Source organism: Amblyraja radiata, chromosome 1, assembly GCF_010909765.2.
Source record: "Amblyraja radiata isolate CabotCenter1 chromosome 1, sAmbRad1.1.pri, whole genome shotgun sequence".
NCBI classification, from domain to species: domain Eukaryota; kingdom Metazoa; phylum Chordata; class Chondrichthyes; order Rajiformes; family Rajidae; genus Amblyraja; species Amblyraja radiata.
In genome coordinates, this window is record NC_045956.1 from 190,344,619 (window position 1) to 190,366,244 (window position 21,626).

General features: G+C 47.2%; 1 long non-coding RNA gene across 1 annotated transcript; it reads left to right on the forward strand.

Annotated features, from left to right (window-relative positions):
• Positions 1-503: 503 nt before the first annotated feature.
• On the forward strand, positions 504-18,734 carry LOC116982832. The gene is made up of 3 exons (XR_004414543.1): positions 504-549; positions 11,263-11,346; positions 18,587-18,734. It is a non-coding gene; the product is annotated as an uncharacterized LOC116982832 (long non-coding RNA).
• Positions 18,735-21,626: the final 2,892 nt, after the last annotated feature.

Genomic DNA, 21,626 nt, shown 5'->3' on the forward strand with positions numbered 1-21,626 from the left:
TTCTGCCCAACTTGCCCATGTCAACCGACATGCCCCACCTACACAAAGACCTGCAGATGCCGGATTACACCAAAGATGGTCACAAAGTGCTGGAGTAAGTCAGCGGATCAGGGAGCATCTCTGGAGAAATAGAATAGGTGACGTTTCGGGTCGAGACCATTCTTGTCCCTCAGATATTTATGACACTTGCTCCTTCCTGATATAACAATGCTCTAGAATATCAGTGTAACCTTCTCTTCACATCCCAGCCTCTACGTCCTTCTCCATGGACAATATTCCATTACTATTACACATTTGAATCATTATTTTCCTCTTGATCACTATCATTAAATGTTCTATTTTCAGATATTTATGCACTTCGTTTTTGATTATTTCCATGATATGAGCTGAAAAGTGTGTACCTCCCTTTAGGAAGGGAACATAAGTTACTATTTACAGAGCTTATATTTTAATGTACTGTAACATATTCTCCATGCTTTTCATCCCTTTTACTTTTCACTGCAGTCAAATTTGGAAACGGCAAGTCTTTCAGCTCTGTCAATAAACTAGGTAAGGTTCAGATATATCTATTGTGACCAGTAACTGCACCTCAGAGCCGGTCGTCCTTTCAGTCTGAGCTGTCAGACCCTGGCCTAGCTGGTGGCCAGACACGCATTTTCCTTCATTACTAATCTTGGTTCATCAAGCCAGTCTGCAGATACTGGCCCTTGATGCTGTACAAAACTGGCCACGGTCTTGCAACAGGGACAAATCCTGCAAAATAATTCAAAAGCTCCAGCTCCAAAGTGAAGGCTGTCTTGATCAGAATTCAAATTCAGAATCAGAATCAGAATCACACTTTATTTGCCAAGTATGTTTTGCAACATACGAGGAATTTCAATGGCCAGGTCAGTCATACAATTAAAAGCAACAGATCAGTCAAAAACACATTTTAACATGAACATCCACCACAGTGACTCCTACACACTGTGATGGAAGACGAAATAAAGTTCAAGTCCTTCCCTTAATTCTTCCTCGGTCGTGGGCCTCGAGCCCCCGTTGACGGGAAGATCTTGACTCCCGTAGCTGGCGGCGTTCGAGCCCTCCGCGTCGAGGCCATCTGCTCCCGCAATCGGGGGGATGTCAGCTCCCCCGCGCCGGGCGATCGAACCTCGCGTCGGGGAAGGTCGAACCTTCCACAACGTTGGAGCTTCCCAACTTTCAAAGAGTTTATTTAATACCAAACTACAGACATGCACTACTCTTTTTGATCATTGTTGTCATTACCAGTCTGTACAGTTTAAATAATTAGCTATTTGGCGCAGGGGCGGATAACCCGGGGGGGGGCAGAGGGGACACATCACCCCCCCATGTTTTGAGAGGTGGGGGACATCCCCTCCAAGTTTTTGTAATTCAATTTGAAAATCCAGTGCAATCTCCGCTTTCCGCGAGACAGTGGGGGTGGGACTGATGATCGAGGGTGCCGATTGGACGAGAGAGACGTCGGTCAGCAGGCAATGGGGGCGGGACATGATGATTCAGCGCGATGATTGGAGGAGGGAGGAGGGACTGAGGATAGAGTGCGGTGATTGGAGGGGGGAGACGTGGCACAGACCTGCACTTCATCCGCAGCCAGGATCGATCCCGGCTGGGTCTCCGGCGCTGTCCCGAGTGCCCCCCCCCCCATCGGGTGGCCAGAGAGGTCGGCAGCAAAGATCCTCTGCTATAGGATCTTTGGTCGGGAGTCAGACGGGCGCAGTGCCCCCAGGCCCACAGCCAGCGCAGAGAAACAGCGCTAAACCCAGCTCAACTCTGCCTGTCCCGCCAGGTGAGCCTACAGCCCTTCCTGGACTTGCGGGAAATATGGCCAGCACGGAGAAGCAGCACTGGTGTCCCATCAGTCCAGACAGGGCTGTAGTTAACCCGATGTGATAGGCAGAGTTGAGCTGCATTTAGTGCTGGATTGAGCCTCCCGAGCCTCGCACGCGTGTGTGTGTGCGTGCGTGTGAGTGTGCGCATGCGCGCGTGGCCGCCAAAAAATTGTGTCCCCCGGTCCCCTCCATGTTTTGATAGCGAGTTCCGCTCTTGATTCGGTGCCATTTACAACAATACGCATTCCCTTTGCGATTTGTGTTTAGAAGAAGACTATTCTGGCTATTTCTGGAAGGTTACTCTGTTCCACCCTGCTGAATTTCAGATGGGTGAGATCTTCAAACAGTATTTCTCCTCTGTTTTTACCGTGGAGAAAGACATGAAGACCAAGGAACTTGGGACAGTTAATGGCATTGTCTTGAGAGCAGTCAGTATTACGGTCGAGGAGGTGCTGCTGAAGGTCCTACGTGTATGAAGGTAGAGAAATCTCCCAGGCCTGTTCAGATATATTCAAAGACACTGGGGAAACTAAATCAAAAATTGCAGGTGCCCTGGTTGAGAGTTACGGGTGAGGTGCCCGAAGCCTTTAGGGTGGTGAATATTGTGCCTCTATTTAAGAAGGGTTCCAAGGAAAAGCCTGGGAAGTATAGGCCAGTCAGTCTAACATCTGTGCTCTGAATGTATTACTGAAATTACCAGAGAGCATTGTGAGGGATAAGATATACATGTACGTAGTTAAATGGACAAGGGCCTATTAGGGATAGTCAATGTGGTTTTATATGTGGGAAATTGTATCTCATGAATCGGATTGAGTTTTTTGAAGATATGACCTTGATGTGGGAAAAGATGTAGACGTTGTATATAAGGATTTCAGCGGCTTTTTGTCAAGGTACTGCATGGAAGGTTAGATTGCATGGGATCCATTGCGAGCTTGCCAACTGGATGAAAATTTGGCTTCATGGAAGGAAGCAGAGGGAAGATGGTGGAAGGTTGATTTTCGGACTTGAAGCCAGTGACTAGTGGTATCAGGATTCAGTGCTGGAGAAGAACGTACAAGGCATGATTGGTAAGTTTGCAGATGGCACTAAAGCGGGTAGTATTGTAGATAGTGAAGATGGTTGTCAAAAATTGTAGCAGGTGTTTGATTGGTTGAGCAGGTGGGCTGAAGAATGGTTGATGGAATTTTATACAGTAAAGTGTAGGGTGTTGTATTTTGGAAAGTCTGACCAGGGCAGGACCTACACAGTGAACGGTAGGGCTCTGGGGAATGTTTTAGAGCAGAGGGATCTAGGGGTGCAGGTACATAGTTCCTTGAAAATTACGTCACAGGTAGATAGGGTGGTTAAGAAGGTTTTTGGCACATTGTCCTTCAGCAGTATAAGTATAGAACTTGGGAGGTCATGTTATGGTTGTACAGGAATTGGTGAGGCCACATTCAGAGTATTGTAGGTAGACACAAATGCTGGAGAAACTCAGCGGGTACTCTTCTTCAGACTGAAGAAGGGTTTCGACCCGAAACGTTGCCTATTTCCTTCGCTCTATAGATGCTGCCTCACTCGCTGAGTTTCTCCAGCATGTTTGTCTACCGTTGATTTTTCAGCATCTGTAGTTCCTTCTTAAACATTCCGAGTAATGTGTTCAGTTTTGGTTACCCTGTTATAGGAAATATGTTGTTAAACTGGAAAGGGTGCAGAGACTTGCGAGGATATTGCTAGGACTCAAGGGCCTGAGCTATAGGGAGAGGTTGAACAGGGTAGGACTTTATTACTTGGAGTGCTGGCGAATGAGCGGTGATCCCAAAGATCAGGATAGGTTTAGATAGGGTAGATGCAGTCTTCTACCCAGAGAAGGGGAGTCAAGATCCAGAGGACATAGGTTTATGGTGAAGGAGAAAATGTTAATAGGAACAGAAGGGTGGTGCATGTCAGAGGAGGTAGTTGAGGCAGCTACTATCACAAGGTTTAAAAAACATTTGGACAGGTACATTGATAGGACATGTTTGGTGGGACATGGTCCAAACACAGGTAGGATTAGTATAGATGGGGCCTGTTGGTTAACATAGGCATGTTACTCTGAAGGGCCTATATCCATGCTGTATAACTATGAATCTAAATCAATTTGAGTCCAATCTACCCAGTCACCATGGGTCCCATGTGCCTCAAGTAAGTAATGTGTTGATAAATGAGTAACCTGTTTTGGCAAAACAATAACAATGTGCTGTGGAGGCTGAAAATCCAGATTGAAAACAGGAAGATCGGGATTTTTCTGCTGGTCGGGCAGCATCCGTGGAGAAAAAAAGCTCTGACCTTTTTGTAGAATCCATGAATATTCTGTTAATTTGCAGCTTTTTTGTATTACCAACCATTCCAGATTAAGTCATTGATTTCCAGACTGAAATAACCCATGTTCTTCTCGAACAGTTCTCCGGGCAACAATTCAATGTCTGCTCAAAAGGGTTGGGATGGCCGTGATTCTGTGTAATCTGAATGGTTATGAATTGACATAGTTCACATGGCTATGGAGGCATATGGATTAGTCATGCAGAACGGAAACGCCATTTGGATGAGCATGCACATGCAGATCAAAATGCCCCATCCACACTAGTTCACCCACCCCTCGTTTGGCTGATATTCATCTGAACTTTTCCTATCCATGTACCCATCCAAATATCTTTTACATTTTATGATAGTATCTGCCTCAACTACCTCCTCTGGCAGCTCGTTCCATATATCCACCACCCTCTGTGTGAAAAAATTGCAGCTTAAATCTTTCCCCTCTCACATGAAATCTAAGTTCTCTGGTTCTTGATTCCCCTACTCTGGGTAAAAGATTGTGTGCATCTACCCGATCTGGTCTCCTCATGATCTCATACACCTCTGTAAGATCACCCTTCATCCTCATATCAAAAAAATCTAAAGAACCTGTTCCTGTGCTGTACTGTTGTGTGAATATAAAGACCACGTGTGTCTGTGAGATGTGACAAAGGGCTAGTGGAGAAGAGCCAGTGAGGCAATTCATGTAAAGTTTGGGGGAATGTGTGATGCACAGGGAGCTGTAAAGAGCGGGAACGGAGTGGCCATGGAAATACAAGGGAGGAGCCGCGCACAGTGTGACGTCACAAACGAGGCAGAGAAAGTGCCTGAGTTTGAGTTGATCTATCGTAATTAACTACATTCATGCAACAATTTAATAAATGTCAACTAAATAAGATAAATAATTAAATTAAAATGAACTAATTTACAAGAGGACAGTTACGTCTTGCTGCAGAGCTTCCAATCCATTTTTGTCCAAGAGCCGTTCATCTGTGTTAAATGCCTCCAGGTAAAGGAACTTTGGCTGTGTGGAGGAGTTGAGCAGTGATAGTCTAAAGGGCCTGTCCCACTTACGTGTCCTTGGCATGCTAATTACGCGATCTCGTGGTCGCGTTGAGGCGCAACAGTCCCGCGATCGTTCCTGCAACCACACAGCCGTCTGGAGCGCGTGACGTCATTTGAAGATGGAAGCAAAATGCTGGAGTAACACAGCGGGACCGGCATCATCTCTGGAGAGAAGGAATGGATGATGTTTCGGGTCGAGACTCTTCTTCAGTCTGAAAGAAGGATCTTGACCCGAAACGTCACCCATTGCTTCTCTCCAGAGATGCTGCCGGTTCCGCTGAGTTACTCCAGCATTTTATGTCTATCGTCAATTTTCTTGGCCCCGCTCTGAGAGTAGAAGTAGGTGCGGATCCGGATCCGCAACGGCCGTGAGCCCCAGGCCGAGCTCGGAGATTGTTTGCCTGCTTCTGCTGCTGTTGAAGATGAGACGTTGCGTCGCGCCAGGGTCTTGGGCCTGTCCCACTTTGGCTGTCAGTTCCGCGACAGGCCGTTGGCGCGCTAAGATTTCATTCGCTACAAAAATTTCGGAGCCCCGCGCGATGTCGCGCACAACTACATACCCCTCCGCGTTTCTCAGTGGGACCGGCCCCGCGCGGCCATATGATGCCCGTGCGCCTCAACGCGACTACGAGGTCGCGTAATTTGCGTGCCAAGGACACATAAGTGGGACAGGCCCTTAACTCTAAGGGATGAGATACAAGAGAAACTAAAGGGAGGCAACAGTCAAAGCTAACAATCTGGACAAATAAAAGCCTCCAGGCTGTTTACTTAGCTAAAGCTTGCAGTTTCAGGTAACAAGATAGATTAAGTGGGGACCTCCCTTTGTAATTGATGTCAGCTAAATTCAGTTGTTGGGACAAGAGCTCTTTGAGCGGCTACAAATGAGGCCGAGAACCGACAGCGTGGGTTCACACAACAAATCCCAGAGGAGGGGCGTTGGAGAGTGTATGTTGCAGTGAGTGGAGAGATTGGTGAGTAGCAATAAGCCAGTCCTTTTACCTTCATTAATATTTTCATTCACTAAGGTCAGGTGTGCTTAAAGTGGAATTAAACTCCTTGTGGAATTTACTTCCTTAATTTAGTGTACAAAGATAATGCAAGGGTGTCCACGGCTGGAGAACCAGTCCCATGGAATGTTCCTCCTCAATATGTGGGGGATCAAAGAGATTTCCCTTGTCCCTGGTGACCACATGTGATTTGTGTGTCCTGCTTCAACTCCTGACTAATGTACTGTACATCTGGAGCTGAAGATGGTCTCACTGAAGATCATCCATGGTGCTGAGGACATTGTGGATGGCATGTGGAGTGAGCTGGTCGCCTTGTAAACAATGGGTAGAAATGCAGTGGGTGCCCACCAGGGATCAGTGGGCACAGGCGGGTGCTGCAGGAGACCGTCCCTCTGTTAAACAGGTAGACCATGTTGGATACGTTTGGGGGCAGCCTCTTTGGGATGGGAAGAAACGGGCATGTTTGTGGAACTGAGACTAGCTCAGCTGCACAATGAGCGAGGACAAAGATCAGCAGACCTGCAGTAAATAGGGGCTCAATTGTAAAGGGAGCAGTTGGGTGAACAAGGCCCTTGAATTCTGTGTTGTCCTTCTGGTGACAGGTACATGAATGGTTGCAGTACATTCTCATCAGCGAGGATAAACAGTCAGTGGTTGTAATACACTCAGTGATACACACAGTGGTTGTCCTACAGAGGAGAATGATTCCCGGGATGATTGGGTGAACGTATGAGGAGCATTTGATAGCTCTGGGCCTGCACTTGCTGGAGTTTAGAAGAATGAGGGGGAACCTCATTGAAACTTCCCAAATAGTGAAAGACCTGGATAGAGTGGATGCGAAGAGGATGTTTCCACCAGTAGGAGAGTTCAGGAACTGAGGGCCATAGCCTCTGAATTAAAGGACGTTCCTTTAGAAAGGAGATGAGGAGGAATTTATTTAGTCAGAGGGTGGTGAATCTGTGGAATTCCTTGCCGCAGATGTCTGTGGAGGCCAAGTCAATGGATATTTTAAGACAGAGATAGATAGATTCTTGATTAGTACAGGTGTCAAAGGTTATACCTTGAAGTTCGGGAGCGGCAGAAGTGAGTTTGGTGATTGGCTGAAAGGTAAGCTCTTGGGAGTTTCATTGTGTTTCCTTTCAGTAGCGGTTAGCTTAAAACCTGGCGCGACCAGGTAAGAGGAGCACATACCGTCAAGGCAGAAGTGAGTTTGATGATTGGCTGAGGAATTTGATTTGCAAATTGGTTAATTGGTTAAGTGGCGAATTGGGCAATTTATCAGCCAATATAAGCAAGGTTTCCTGTCGGGCAACGGCCTTGTTGAGGGAAGTGTCTTGTGAGAAAAGTGCAAGTCTTTGGCTCGAGAGTCTTCGGCGAGGAGACTGAGGAGAGGAGACTACGCCAAAGGTTGGAGAGAATGAGACGTGGAGAAGACATGACGGTTAAGATGATTCAGTGTGATGCTTGCAGAATGTGGGAGGTCAGGGACACTGATGGAGCCTCTGGCTGGAACAACTGTGGCAAGTGAGTCCAGCTTCAGCTCCTGAAGGACCGTGTTGGTGCACTGGAGAAGCAGCTGGATGACCTCAGGATCACCCAGGAAAACGAGAGTTTCCTGGACAGGACCTACAGTGAGGTTGTCACACCAAGGATACAGGAAGAGCGAAGGTGTGTGACTGTGAGAAAGGGGAGTAACCGTGGTGTGCAGGAGACCCAGTGGCTGTGCCTAATGAAAACAGGTACGCCCTCTTGGGAGCTGTCGGGGCAGACGACGCTTGCAGACCGAGCGGCAGACAGTTCGGTGGCTCCAATCCTAGCGATGAGACTCGACTGGCGTGACCGACGTCGGGCAGAGCTATAGTGGTGGGTGACTCCATTGTCCGAGATGTGGACAGGAGATTCTCTGGCGGTAGGCGAGACTCGAGGATGGTCTGTTGCCTCCCTGGTGCCAGGGTTCAAGATATCACAAACCGACTTCAGAACATCCTCGAGATAGAAGATGAACAGCTGGCAGTAGTTGTGCACGTAGGCACAAACGACATCGGGAAGAAGAGGAAGGAGGGTCTCCAACATGAGTTCAGAGAGTTAGGAAGAAGACTGAAAAGCAGGACTTCTAGGCTGGTTATCTCTGGATTGCTTCCGGTACCTCGTGCTGGTGAGGACAGGAACAGAGTGATAGGGGATCTGAATGTGTGGCTGGGGGGCTGGAGCAGGGAGCAAGGATTTCGATTTATAGACCACTGGGATCTCTTCTGGGGTAGGGGTGACCTGTACAAAAGGGACGGGTTACACCTTAACTGGAGGGGGACTGATGTTCAGGCAGGCAGGTTTGCTAGTGCTACACGTGTGGGTTTAAACTAAATAGTGCGGGGGAGACATTGACAAATTGGGAGTATATTGGGAGTCTGAAGAAGGGTTTCGGCCCGAAACGTTGCCTATTTCCTTCGCTCCAAAGATGCTGTTGCACCCGCTGAGTTTCTCCAGCACTTTTGTCTACCTTCGATTTTCCAACATCTACAGTTCCTTCTTAAACACAGGGAATTATAGACCAGTTAGCCTGACATTGGTGGTGGGGAAGATGCTGGAGTCAATCATAAAAGATGAAATAGCGGCACATTTGGATAGCAGTAACAGGATCGGACTGAGTCAGCATGGATTTATGAAGGGGAAATCGTGCTTGACTAATCTTCTGGAATTTTTTGAGGATATAACAAGAAAAATGGACAAGGAAGAGCCAGTGGATGTAGTGTACCTGGACTGTCAAAAAGCATTTGATAAGGTCCCATATAGGAGATTAGTGAGAAAAATTAGGGCACATGGTATTGGGGGTAGAGTGCTGACATGGATAGAAAATTGGTTAGCAGACAGGAAACAAAGAGTAGGGTTTAAAGGGTCCCTTTCAGAATGGCAGGCAGTTACTTGTGGGGTACCACAAGGCTCGGTGCTGGGACTGCAGCTTTTTACAATGTACATCAATGATTTCGATGAAGGGATTACAAGTAACATTAGCAAATTTGCAGAAGCTGGGTGGCAGTGTGAACTGTTAAGATAGAGGATGCTATGAGGATGCAGGATGACTTGGACAGGTTGGGTTAGTGGGCGGATGCATGGCCGATGTAGTTTAATGCGGATAAATGTAAGGTTATCCACTTTGGTGGCAAAAACAGGAAGGCAGATTATTATCTAAACAGAGTCAAGTTGGGAAAAGGGGAAGTACAATGTGATCTGGGGTTCCTTGTTCATCAGTCAATGAAAGTAAGCATGCAGGTACAGCAGGCAGTGAAGAAAGCGAATGGTATGTTGGCCTTTATAACAAGAGGAGTTGAGTATAGGAGCAAAGAGGTCCTTCTGCAGTTGAACAGAGCCGTAGTGAGACCACACCTGGAGTATTGTTTAAGAAGGAATTGCAGATGCTGGAAAAATCGAAGGTAGACAAAAATGCTGGAGAAACTCAGCGGGTGAGGCAGCATCTATGGAGCGATGGAATAGGTGACGTTTCGGGTCGAGACCCTTCGCTCCATAGATGCTGCCTCACCCGCTGAGTTTCTCCAGCATTTTTGTCTACCCTGGAGTATTGTGTGCAGTTTTGGTCTCCCAATTTGAGGAAGGACATTCTTGTTATTGAGGGAGTGCAGCGTAGGTTCACAAGGTTCATTCCCGGAATGATGGGACTGTCATATGGTGATCAAATGGAACGGCTGGGCTTGTACACTCTGGAATTTAGAAGGATGAGAGGGACTTATTGAAACATATAAGATTGTTAAGGGTTTGGACACACTGGAGGCAGGAAACATGTTCCCAATGTTGGGAGAGTCCAGAACCAGGGGCCACAGTTTAAGAATAAGGGATAAGCCATTTAGAACGGAGATGAGGAAAAACCTTTTCACACAGAGTGGTGAGTCTGTGGAATTCTCTGGGGGCGGTGGGGGCAGGTTCTCTGGATGATTTCAAGAGAGAGCTAGACAGAACTCTTAATGATAGCGGAGTCAAGGGATATGGGGGGGGAAGGCAGGAACTCGGTATTGATTTTAAATGATCAGCCATGATCACATTGAATGGCAGTACTGGCTTGAGGGGCCAAATGGCCTACTCCTGCACCTAATGTGTATTGTCTATTGTTATGGGAGGGCGGGAAAAAGGGGTTGAGTGGAAATGATAGATCAGCTATGATTGAATTGCAGAATACACTCAATTGGCCGAATGGCCTTCTTCTGCTCCTATGACTTATGAAGTTGTGAACTAAATTATGTACCCTTTATCCTGCATCTGTATACTGTGAACTGCTTGATTGTAATCATGAATAATGTTTTTGTTGACTGGGTAGTGCACAAGCAAAAAGCTTTTTGTTGTACCTTGGTAAATGTGACAATAACTAAACTAAACTCTATGCAGGACCTTGCTACCTGTGCACTCCATACACCAACTGACTTGATGACACAGGAATTAATTTAGCCTCTCGATCCTGCCAATTCCTAAATCTCTCCTGCTTCACAGTCCTCTCCCCATTGACCTTTCATGTCTCCTTCAGATCCACCCTCCCACTTGTAACCCATAACCCTCTCCCTCTCTTATCATCCTGTCACTTGACCCTCTCCATCCCTGCTCTGGGCACCACAATGCCCGTGCACTTGCGCGCATACACACAATTGCGCACACACAGTGAGTCCCCCGTCTCACAGACACATTGCCCCACTCACTCACCAACCCTCCTGTGCATCAAACTACCCACATTCCAACCATTCCTACATGGCTAGCCCACTCACTGATGGTGCCTCTCATGGCCATGCACACCCACACACTTGCACCCGAGTAATCAACTCGAGACTGCATCGATCATTCTTTAACCTCCACAGAAGCTCACTGACCATAACTGGCTGTCCTCAATGAAATGGATGAAAAGTTGGTAGATGTACAAGGTGGTTACCACAATTCATGCTATCAGAATCTACTCTGCAGAAAAGGTAGTGAGTGACCACTCTAATGGTCTGCTTGCGATGGTCCTTCATTGATAATGCGTGCTTTTTCAGTTCCCGCAGGATCAAGGTCTGACCAGGATGAGGATACCCGAAAGGCTGCTAGTACAGACATAATGGTCTCTTGTGCGCACACAGGTAAGAAACTGCAATATCCACCTAACTTTGCTTATAGACGATAGGTGCAGGAGTAGGGCATTCGGCCCTTCCAGCAAGCACCGTCATTCAATGCGATTCAATTGAATCAAGCTAATCACTCATTCCTCTAATCAACTACCTCCATAAGAACGTAAGATGGAGAAGTAGGATTAGACCATTCTTGGCCTGTGCCTCCTCTGCCATTCTGAGAGGATGTCTGCATGGGCAAAGGGCCTGTTTCTGTGCAGTATGATTTGGTCTGATCCTTTATCTCAGCAACACTCGTTCCTTCCGTGAGCAGTTATTCCCAGATTCCAATAACATTCAAAAATCAATTTATCTCAGCCATGAATATTCTTCCAAAGCGATGCATTCCAAATGTTACATTCTCTCGATGATGGAAGCTATTCTCCTCTCATTGTAGATTACTTATATTGGTACTGTCACCCCTTGGTTCTGAGCACCCCTGCCAAGGGGAAAAAAATCATGAAAATTAAAAGGAATATAGATTGTGGAAATCTGAAATAAAATAGAAAATACTGGAATCACTCAACTGGTCAGGCAGCATCAGTGGAAAGAGAAACAGTGATTGTTTCAGAGTGATAGAGTGATTCAGCACGGAAACAGTGTTTGCTTCAACTCACACAGGCAGATGGATGAGATCAGTTCAGCTTGGCATCATGTTCACACAGACATTGTTGGCTGAAAGACCTGTTCTTTCTTCATGCATGCTGTCCAAGATGCCCCATCTAAGCTAGCCCCGTTTGCCATGTTTGGCCTATCTCCCTCTAAACCTTTCCTATCCATGCGCCTGTCCACGTGTCTTTTAAATGCTGCAATAGTACCTGCCTCACTGCAGTACCTCCTCTGGCAGCTCATTCCATACATCCATCACACTCTGTGTAAAAGTTGCCCCTCAGTAAATCTTTCCCCACTTATCTTAAACCTGTGTCCCCCGGTTCTTGATTCCCCTACTTTGTGTAAAAGATTCTGTGTATTTATCCTATCTATTTCCCACATGATTGTATGCAAGTCTACAAGACCAAGGAGGAGGACTGTGAGATCAGTGTGGAGAACACTAATATGCAGTGGCAGTTTGATATTCAGGAGGAGGAGGTTTTGGGGCTCTTGAAGAGCATTAAGATAGATGAATGCCCAGGACCTGGGGATCTCTGCATCTTCGCGAGCCACAGGTGAGATCCCAGAGGACAGGAGAGTAGCTAATAGACAATAGACAATAGTAGGCCATTCGGCCCTTCGAGCCAGCACCGCCATTTAATGTGATCATGGCTGATCATCCCCAATCAGTACCCCGTTCCTGCCTTCTCCCCATATCCCCTGACTCCGCTATTTTTAAGAGCCCTATCTAGCTCTCTCTCGAAAGCTTCCAGAGAACCGGCCTCCACTGAGGCAGAGAATTCCACAGACTCACCACTCTCTGTGAGAAAAAGTGTTTCCTCGTCTCCGTTCTAAATGGCTTACCCCTTATTCTTAAACTGTGGCCCCTGGTTCTCGAATCCCCCAACATCGGGAACATCGGTAACATGTTGTTCCTTTGGAAGGGAAGTAGAGAAAATCCAGGGAATAATAGGTTGTTGAGCCTCACATCAGAGGTAGGTAAGCTATTTAGACGAGGAAATTAAATGTAACATCTCTAAGATTGCGGATGACACAAAGCTGGGTGGCAGAGCGAGCTGCAAGGAGGATGCTATGAGGCTGCAGGGTGACTTGGATAGGTTGGGTGAGTGGACAGATTGTGAGGTTATCCACTTTGGTGGCAAGAACAGGAAGGCAGATTATTATCTGAATGGTGTCAGATTAGGAAAAGGGGAAGTGCAACGAGACCTGGGTGTGCTTGTACATCAGTCACTGAAAGTTAGCATGCAGGTACAGCAGGCAGTGAAGAAAGCTAATGGCATGTTGGCCTTCATTGTGAGAGGATTTGAGTATAGGAGCAAGGAGGTCCTACTGCAGTTGTACAGGGCCCTGGTGAGACCGCGCCTGGAGTATTGTGTGCAACTTTGGTCTCCTAATATGAGGAAGGACCACCAGGGACGCCGAAGGATTGGCAACCCCGCCAACAGCCTGTTTGTTTTTTTGTCTTTTAAATTTTTTTTAGTGCGTTTTATAAGTTTGTGTAAATGTTCTCCGGTTTGTTTTATGTGGGGGGGAGAGGGGGGGGGGGGAGTTGGCGGGGGAAACCTTTTTTTTCAGTTTCTTACCTTGCCGGAGATGCGATGTTTCCAGGTCGCCTCTCCGGTCTCTCTGTGGCCTACCATCGATGGAGCTGGAGGCTTCCCTGGACTGACCTTGGGCCCCACAGCAGGGCGCGGACTTAATGTCGGAGCCAATCCCTTGCTCCAACTGTGGCCTGCGGTCTCGGGAGAGGCTAGTTGGAAGCTCCGACGAACGCAGAAGCTCGACCAGCCCCGACGCGGGGTTCGATCGCCCGGCGCGGGGAAGCTGACATCCCCCCCCTGGTGCAGGAGCTGATCGCCCCAACGTGGAGGGCCCAAACGCCGCTGGCTACGGGAGTGAAGGTCGTCCCGTCAACGGAGGGCTCGGGGCCCCCGACCGCGGGAGAACTAAGGGAAGAGATTGAACTTTTTTTGCCTTCCATCACAGTGAGGAATGTGGAGGAGTCACTGTGGTGGATGTTTATGTTAAAATGTGTTTTGTGTGTCCTGTTGCTTATTATTTGTATGACTGGCAAATGAAATTCCTCGTGTGTTGCAAAACATACTTGGCTAATAAAGTAATATTGTGATTGATTGTGATTGTGATTGCTTTTGAGGGAGTGCAGCGTAGGTTCACCAGGTTAATTCCCGGGATGGGTGAACTGACATATAATGAAATAATGAGTCGACTGGGCTTGTCTTCACTGGAATTTAGAATGAGAGGGGATCTTATAGAAACATATAACATTTTTAAAGGATTGGACAGGCTAGATGTGAGATGGATAAATGTGAGGTTATCCACTTTGGTGGCAAAAACAGGAAAGTAGACTTATCTGAATGGTGGCCGATTAGGAAAAGGGGTAATGCAACGAGACGTGGATGTCATGGTACACCAGTCATTGAAAGTAGGAATGCAGGTGCAGGAGGCAGTGAAGAAAGCAAATGGTATGTTAGCATTCATAGCAAAAGGATTTGAGTTTAAGAGCAGGGAGGTTCTACTGCAGTTGTACAGGGTCTTGGTGAGACCACACCTGGAGAATTGCATACAGTTTTGGTCTCCTAATCTGAGGAAAGACATCCTTGCCATAGAGGGAGTGCAGAGAAGGTTCACCAGACTGATTCCTGGGATGTCAGGACTTTCATATGAAGAAAGACTGGATAGACTCGGCTTGTCCACGCTAGAATTTAGAAGATTGAGGGGGGATCTTATAGAAACACAGAGAGTGGTGAATCTCTGGAATTCTCTGCCACAGAAGGTAGTTGAGGCCAGTTCATTGGCTATATTTAAGAGGGAGTTAGATGCGGCCCTTGTGGCTAAAGGGATCAGGGGGTATGGAGAGAAGGCAGGGATGGGATACTGAGTTGGATGATCAGCCATGATCATATCGAATGGCGGTGCAGGCTCGAAGGGCCGAATGGCCTACTCCTGCACCTAGTTTCTATGTTTCTATGTTTCTAGATGCAGGAAAAATGTTCCCGATGTTGGGGGAGTCCAGAACCAGGGGTCACAGTTTAAGAATAAGGGGTAGGCCATTTCGGACTGAGATGAGGAACAACCTTTTCACCCAGAGAGTTGTGAATCTGTGGGATTCTCATAAACAGTATGTGGGAGCCTCCACATACTGCTTAAGAAAACTCTCCTGAACACTTTTGAGGGATTGCACCCAATCTAATCCTTTCATACTATGATTTTCCCAGTCTATATTGGGAAAGTTAATATCCCCTACTATAACAACCTTATTTGACCTGCAGCTGTCTGCAATCTCCTGTCATATCTGTTCTTCTAATTCCCGTTGACTATTTGAGGGTCTGTAGTACTCCTCCAACCAGGTGATCATCGCTTTCTTGTTCCTCAGCTCCACCCATATAGCCTCACTAGACGAACCATCCATCTCCCTACTCTTTGTTTCCTGTCTGCCAACCACTTCTCTATCCATGTCAGCACTCTACCCCCAATACCATGTGCCCTAATTTTGCCCACTAATCTCCTATGTGGGACCTTATCAAATACTTTCTAAAAGTCCAGGTACACTACATCCACTGGCTCTCCCTTGTCCATTTTCCTAGTTACATCTTCAAAAAATTCCAGAAGATTAGCCAAGCATGATTTCCCCTTCGTAAATCCATGCTGACACGGACCAATCCTGTTACTGCTATCCAAATGTACTGCTATCTCATCTTTTATAATTGACTCCAGCATCTTCCCCACCACCGATGTCAGGCTAACTGGTCTATAATTCCCTGTTTTCTCTCTCCGGCCCTTCTTAAAAAGTGGGATAACATTAGCTACCCTCCAATCCACAGGAACTGATCCTGAGTCTATAGAACATTGGAAAAGTATCACCAATGCATCCACGATTTCTAGAGCCACTTCCTTAAGTACCCTGGGATGCAGACCATCAGGCCCTGGGGATTTATCAGCCTTTAGTCCCATCAGTCTACCCAACACCATTTCCTGCCTAATGCGGATTTCCTTCAGTTCCTCTGGCACCCCAGATCCTCTGGCCACTACTATATCAGGAAGATTGTTTGTGTCCTCCTTAGTGAAGACAGATCCAAAGTACCTGTTCAACTCATCTGCCATTTCCTTTTTCCCCCATAATAAATTCACATTTTTCGGTCTTCAAGGGTCCAACTTTGGTCTTAACTAATTTTGTCCTCTTCACATACCTAAAGAAGCTTTTACTATCCTGCTTTATATTCTTGGCTAGCTTACCTTCGTACCTCATCTTTTCTCCCCGTATTGTCTTTTTCGTTATCTTCTGTTGCTCTTTAAACATTACCCGATCCTCTTGCTTCCCGCTCATCTTTGCTACGTTGTACTTATCTTTTATTTTTATACTCTTCCTGTCATCCCTTGTCAACCACGGTCACCCCTTACTCCCCTTGGAATCTTACTTACTCTTTGGATTGGACTGATCCTGCACCTTCTGTATTATTCCCAGAAATACCTGCCATTTTTGTTCCACTGTCATCCCTGCTAGGGAATCTTTCCAGTCAACTTTGGCCAACTCCTCCCTCATGGCTCTATATTACCCTTTGATCAATTGTATCACTGACACCTCCGATTTATCCTTCTCCCTCTCAAATTGTAGATTAAAATTTACCATATTATGGTCACTATCTCCAAATGGATCCTTAACCTCAAGTTACACAACACTAAATCCAGAATTGCCTTCTCTCTGGTAGGCTCCAGTACAAGCTGCTCTAAGAATCCATCACGGAGGCACTCTACAAACTCTTTTTCTTGTGGTCCAGTACCAACCTGATTTTTCCAGTCTACCTGCATGTTGAAATCTCTCATAACAACCGTAGCATTAACTTTACGACATGCCAATTTTAATTCTTGATTCAACTTGCACCCTATATCCAGGCACACAAAAATGCAGGAGAAACTCAGCGGGTGGAGCAGCATCTATGGAGCGAAGGAGATAGGCAACGTTTCGGGCCGAAACCCTTCTTCAAATGATAGGGGGTGGGGGGAGGCGGGGAGAAGAAAGGAAAAAGGAGGAGGAGGAGCCCGAGGGCTGAGGTAGGAAGGGAAAGAGACCGCAATGGTTAACAGAATTGTGAGAAATCAATGTTCATACCACCAGGATGCAGACTCCCCAAGCAGAATATGAGGTGCTGTTCCTCCAATTTCCGGTGTTGCTCACTCTGACCGTGGAGGAGGCCCAGGACAGAGAGGTCGGATACGGAATGGGAGGGAGAGTTGAAGTGCTGAGCCACCGGGAGGTCAGGTTGGTTAGTGTGAACCGAGCGGAGTTGTTCGGCAAAACGATCGCAAGCCTACGCTTGGTCTCACCGATATAGATCAGCTGACATCTAGAGCAGCGGATGCAATAGATGAGGTTGGAGGAGGTGCAGGTGAACCTCTGTTGCACCTGGAACGACTGCTTGGGTCCTTGAATGGAGTCTAGGGGGGAGGTAAAGCGACAGGTGTAGCATCTCTTGCGGTTGCAATGGAAAGTGGTCGAGGGGGGAGGTGAAGTGACAGGTGTGTTGAGGGGGCAACACGCAAGAGATGCTACACCTGTCCAATGGAGGTTAAGGAGAATGATCCCAGGGATGATTGGGTTATCATATGATGAGTGTTTGATGATAGAGTAGACTTGATGGGCTGAATAGCCTAATTCTGCTCCTGCAATTTATGAACGTGAACTGATGACAAAGGTTGGCAGGTGATATGTAGACACGAGAAGAAGACTTTTCTTTGGCAAATGGTTGGTGCAAAAGCAGAGCTTTTAACGGAAGGTGTGAGACAACATAATTGAAGATTGGCAAATTGTGAAGCGAGAGGAAGTTGGGGGGGGGGGGGGGGCAGAAATAGGTTTGAGTCCAGAGGGAGCCCAGGGAAGGATGGGGGGGGGGGGTGAAAGACAGGGGAGGGTGTCAGGGAGAAAGGTTAGAATTCAATGTTCATACCTATGTCCTCCCCATCACCTTTCACCTTTTGAGATCCTGTACATCGGCGAGACCAAGCTTAGACTCGGCAACCATTTCACTGGAAACGTGCTCGATCCACCAAGGCCTACCACATATCCCGGTTGCCACCATTTTAATGCCCCTTCCCATTCCCACACTGACCTTTCTGTCCTGGGCCTCTGCCTTTGGCAGTGAGGGAACACATAAATTGGAGGAATCACACCTCATATCCCCCCCACCCCCCCTCCCCTGTGCTCGACCTGGACTCACACCTCATATCCCCCCCACCCTCCCCTCTGCTCCACCTGGACTCACACTAATTTCTCCCCTCTCCCATGTCCTACACTCCTTCTGCTGGCTACACTGTTAGCAACTCCAATCCTTTTGCCTTGCATCTGTTTTCTCATCGCTGCCCTTTGTTCAACCATCTGCCTATCAAAACCCCTGTCTTCTGTGTTCATCTACTCTCTGTTCTGCCTACACTTTATCCCACCCCTCCTGTCGTCTTGCTTTCTTCCCCACCCCCTAACCCCCACCCTACCTAAATCAGTCCAAAATACTTTGTGTCTTTATTGAAGTGATACTTCAGTTTTCTTCCTACTCAATAGCTTTGAACCGTCCCACCTGCTTTCCTCCAGGTACACCCATTTGGCTGATGATATTTCTGGTGCTGATTCTGATCTTACTACTTGTGGCATTCGGACTGCTCACGTATTACCTGATGCAAGAGACTGACAACACTGATGAAGTATCAGAAAGATCCAACCTCAGTGAGAATAATCCCAGTGTCAGGTAAGGTGCAATTGTTTCATGAGGGTCTGTTACAATTTTTATTGTGAAATATAGAGTGCTGGAGTAACTCAGCGTCTCCCTCGACTGTCTCCCTCGGATGGTCACGTCGCACAGACACATCTGCACTTTAGTCTGTTTGAACTGTTTTGACTGTTTTACAATCCATGTTCTCGGGATTTCTAAATCTAAATTTTATTAGTTATTTATGTTATGACATCGGTTGGAAGCTGCATTCCAAATCTCGTTGCGCTCATGTGCAATGACAATAAAATATATTATTATTATTATTATTATTATTATTATTAGCATCTGTGGAGAACATGGATAGATGACGTTTCACAAAGCGCTGGAGTAACTCAGCGGGTCAGGCAGCATCTGTGGAGAACATGGATAGGTGACGTTTCACAGAGTGCTGGAGTAACTCAGCGGCTCAGGCAGCATCTGTGGAGAACATGGATAGGTGACGTTTCACAAAGCGCTGGAGTAACTCAGCGGGTCAGGCAGCATCTGTGGAGAACATGGATAGGTGACGTTTCACAGAGTGCTGGAGTAACTCAGCGGGTCAGGCAGCATCTGTGGAGAACATGGATAGGTGACGTTTCACACAGTGCTGGAGTAACTCAGTGGGTCAGGCAGCATCTGTGGAGAACATGGATAGGTGACGTTTCACACAGTGCTGGAGTAACTCAGTGGGTCAGGCAGCATCTGTGGAGAACATGGATAGGTGACGTTTCACAGAGTGCTGGAGTAACTCAGTGGGTCAGGCAGCATCTGTGGAGAACATGGATAGGTGACGTTTCACAGAGTGCTGGAGTAACACTGCGGGTCAGGCAGCATCTGTGGAGAACATGGATGGGTGACGTTTCACGGAGGGGGTGGGGTAGCCCTGTTGGTGAGGAATCAAATTCAATCCCTTGCAAGGGGTGACATTGAAACAGGAGATGTGGAGTCAGTATGGATAGAACTAAGGAATTGTAGGAAAAGATTAGTTAAGACCAAAGTTGGACCCTTGAAGACTGAAAAAGGTGAATTTATGATGGGGAACAAGGAAATGGCAGATGAGTTGAACAGGTACTTTGGATCCGTCTTCACTGAGGACACAAACAATCTTCCTGATATAGTAGTGGCCAGAGGATCTGGGGTGACAGAGGAACTGAAGGAAATCCACTTTAGGCAGGAAATGGTGTTGGATAGACTGATGGGACTGAAGGCTGATAAATCCCCAGGGCCTGATGGTCTGCATCCCAGGGTACTTAAGGAAGTGGCTCTAGAAATTGTGGATGCATTGGTAATACATTTATAATGTTCTATAGATTCAGGATCAGTTCCTGTGGATTGGAGGGTAGCTAATGTTATCCCACTTTTTAAGAAAGGCGGGAGAGAGAAAACAGGGAATTATAGACCAGTTAGCCTGACATCGGTGGTGGGGAAGATGCTGGAGTCAAATATAAAATATGAGATAGCCACATATTTGGATAGCAGTAACCGGATCGGTCAGAGTCAGCATGGATTTAAGAAGGGGAAATCATGCTTGACATCTGGAATTTTTTAAGGATATAACTAGGTAAATGGACAAGGGAGAGCCAGTGGATGTAGTGTATCTGGACTTTCAGAAAACATTTGGTAAGGTCCCACATAGGAGATTAGGACACATGGTATTGGGGGTAGAGTGCTGACATGGATAGAAAATTGTTCTCCACAGATGCTGCCTGACCCACTAAGTTACTCCAGCACTCTGTGAAACGTCACCTATCCATGTTCTCCACAGATGGCAAGATCATCTCTTATCTACCTGTGCATAATCTATATCCTTCCATTCCTTGTATATCCATATACCTGTCTAAAAGTCTTTTAAATGCCACTACCGTATATTTCGAAAAGGTAGCCAAAAAGGTAATAATCTCTGCATTACTACTTGAGCCATGAGCAAATTGGCATTGGGTTGAGAAGATGCAAGAGTTGAACGTCAGGCTGGAAGATTGGTGTGGGAGAAGTGGATTTGAATTTGTTGACATTGGCACCAGTATTGGGGAAAGAGGGAGCTGTTCCAATGGGACAGACTCCACTTGATCCCGGCTGGGACCAAGGTCCTGGCAAACTGCATAACCAGGGCCCTCGAGCGGTTGGTAAACTAAGCAGTGCGGGAAAGTGGAAGTGTATGGGTGAAGTTAAAGACAAGGAAAGTGCAGGAGAGGCTACTGAAGTCTCCAGAAGTAATAGGACGGAAGGTTTAAGAAGGGATAGGAGAGTAAGGTCAGCTTCCGCAGATAATTCTGAAGGTACAGGATCATTTCATTACAAAGAGGAAGAAGGATTCCAGGGGCGAATAAACCGACCATAGCTGACAAGGGAGGTCAAGGACAACATAAAGGCAGCAGCCTCTACCGACAGCCTGTCTGTTATTTCTATCTTTTTTATTATTTTTAGTTAGTCTAAAGTTTTGTGTTGGGGGAAACTTTAACTTTTCTATGTGGGGGAGGGGGGCAGGATAAAGGGGAAACCGTCTCCCAGTCTCTTCCTGGCGGGGACGCGACTATTTCTCCGAGTCGCGTCCTCGTCCCCCCACCTCGCGGCCTACCAGCTGGATCGGAGCGGCCTTTCCTGCCGGGGACCGGGAACCGGACCAGGGCTGCTACAGCGGCGGCGCAGCGCTGGAGTCACCGCGGAGCGGGCGATGCCTACCTGGGTCGCCGTTTGGAGCTCCGGAGCGTTGAGCCGTTGCTCCAACATCGTGGAGCTCTGGTGCGGAGAGCTTCCAACGCGGGCGGCGCTGACCATCATCGTGGAGTCCTGGGGCGCCTTGCCGAGGGTCTACAGCAGCAATCTCCACCCGGCGCGGCCTGCGGACTTTGGAAGCCGCCGACTCCGGTAGGAGGGGGCCAACTC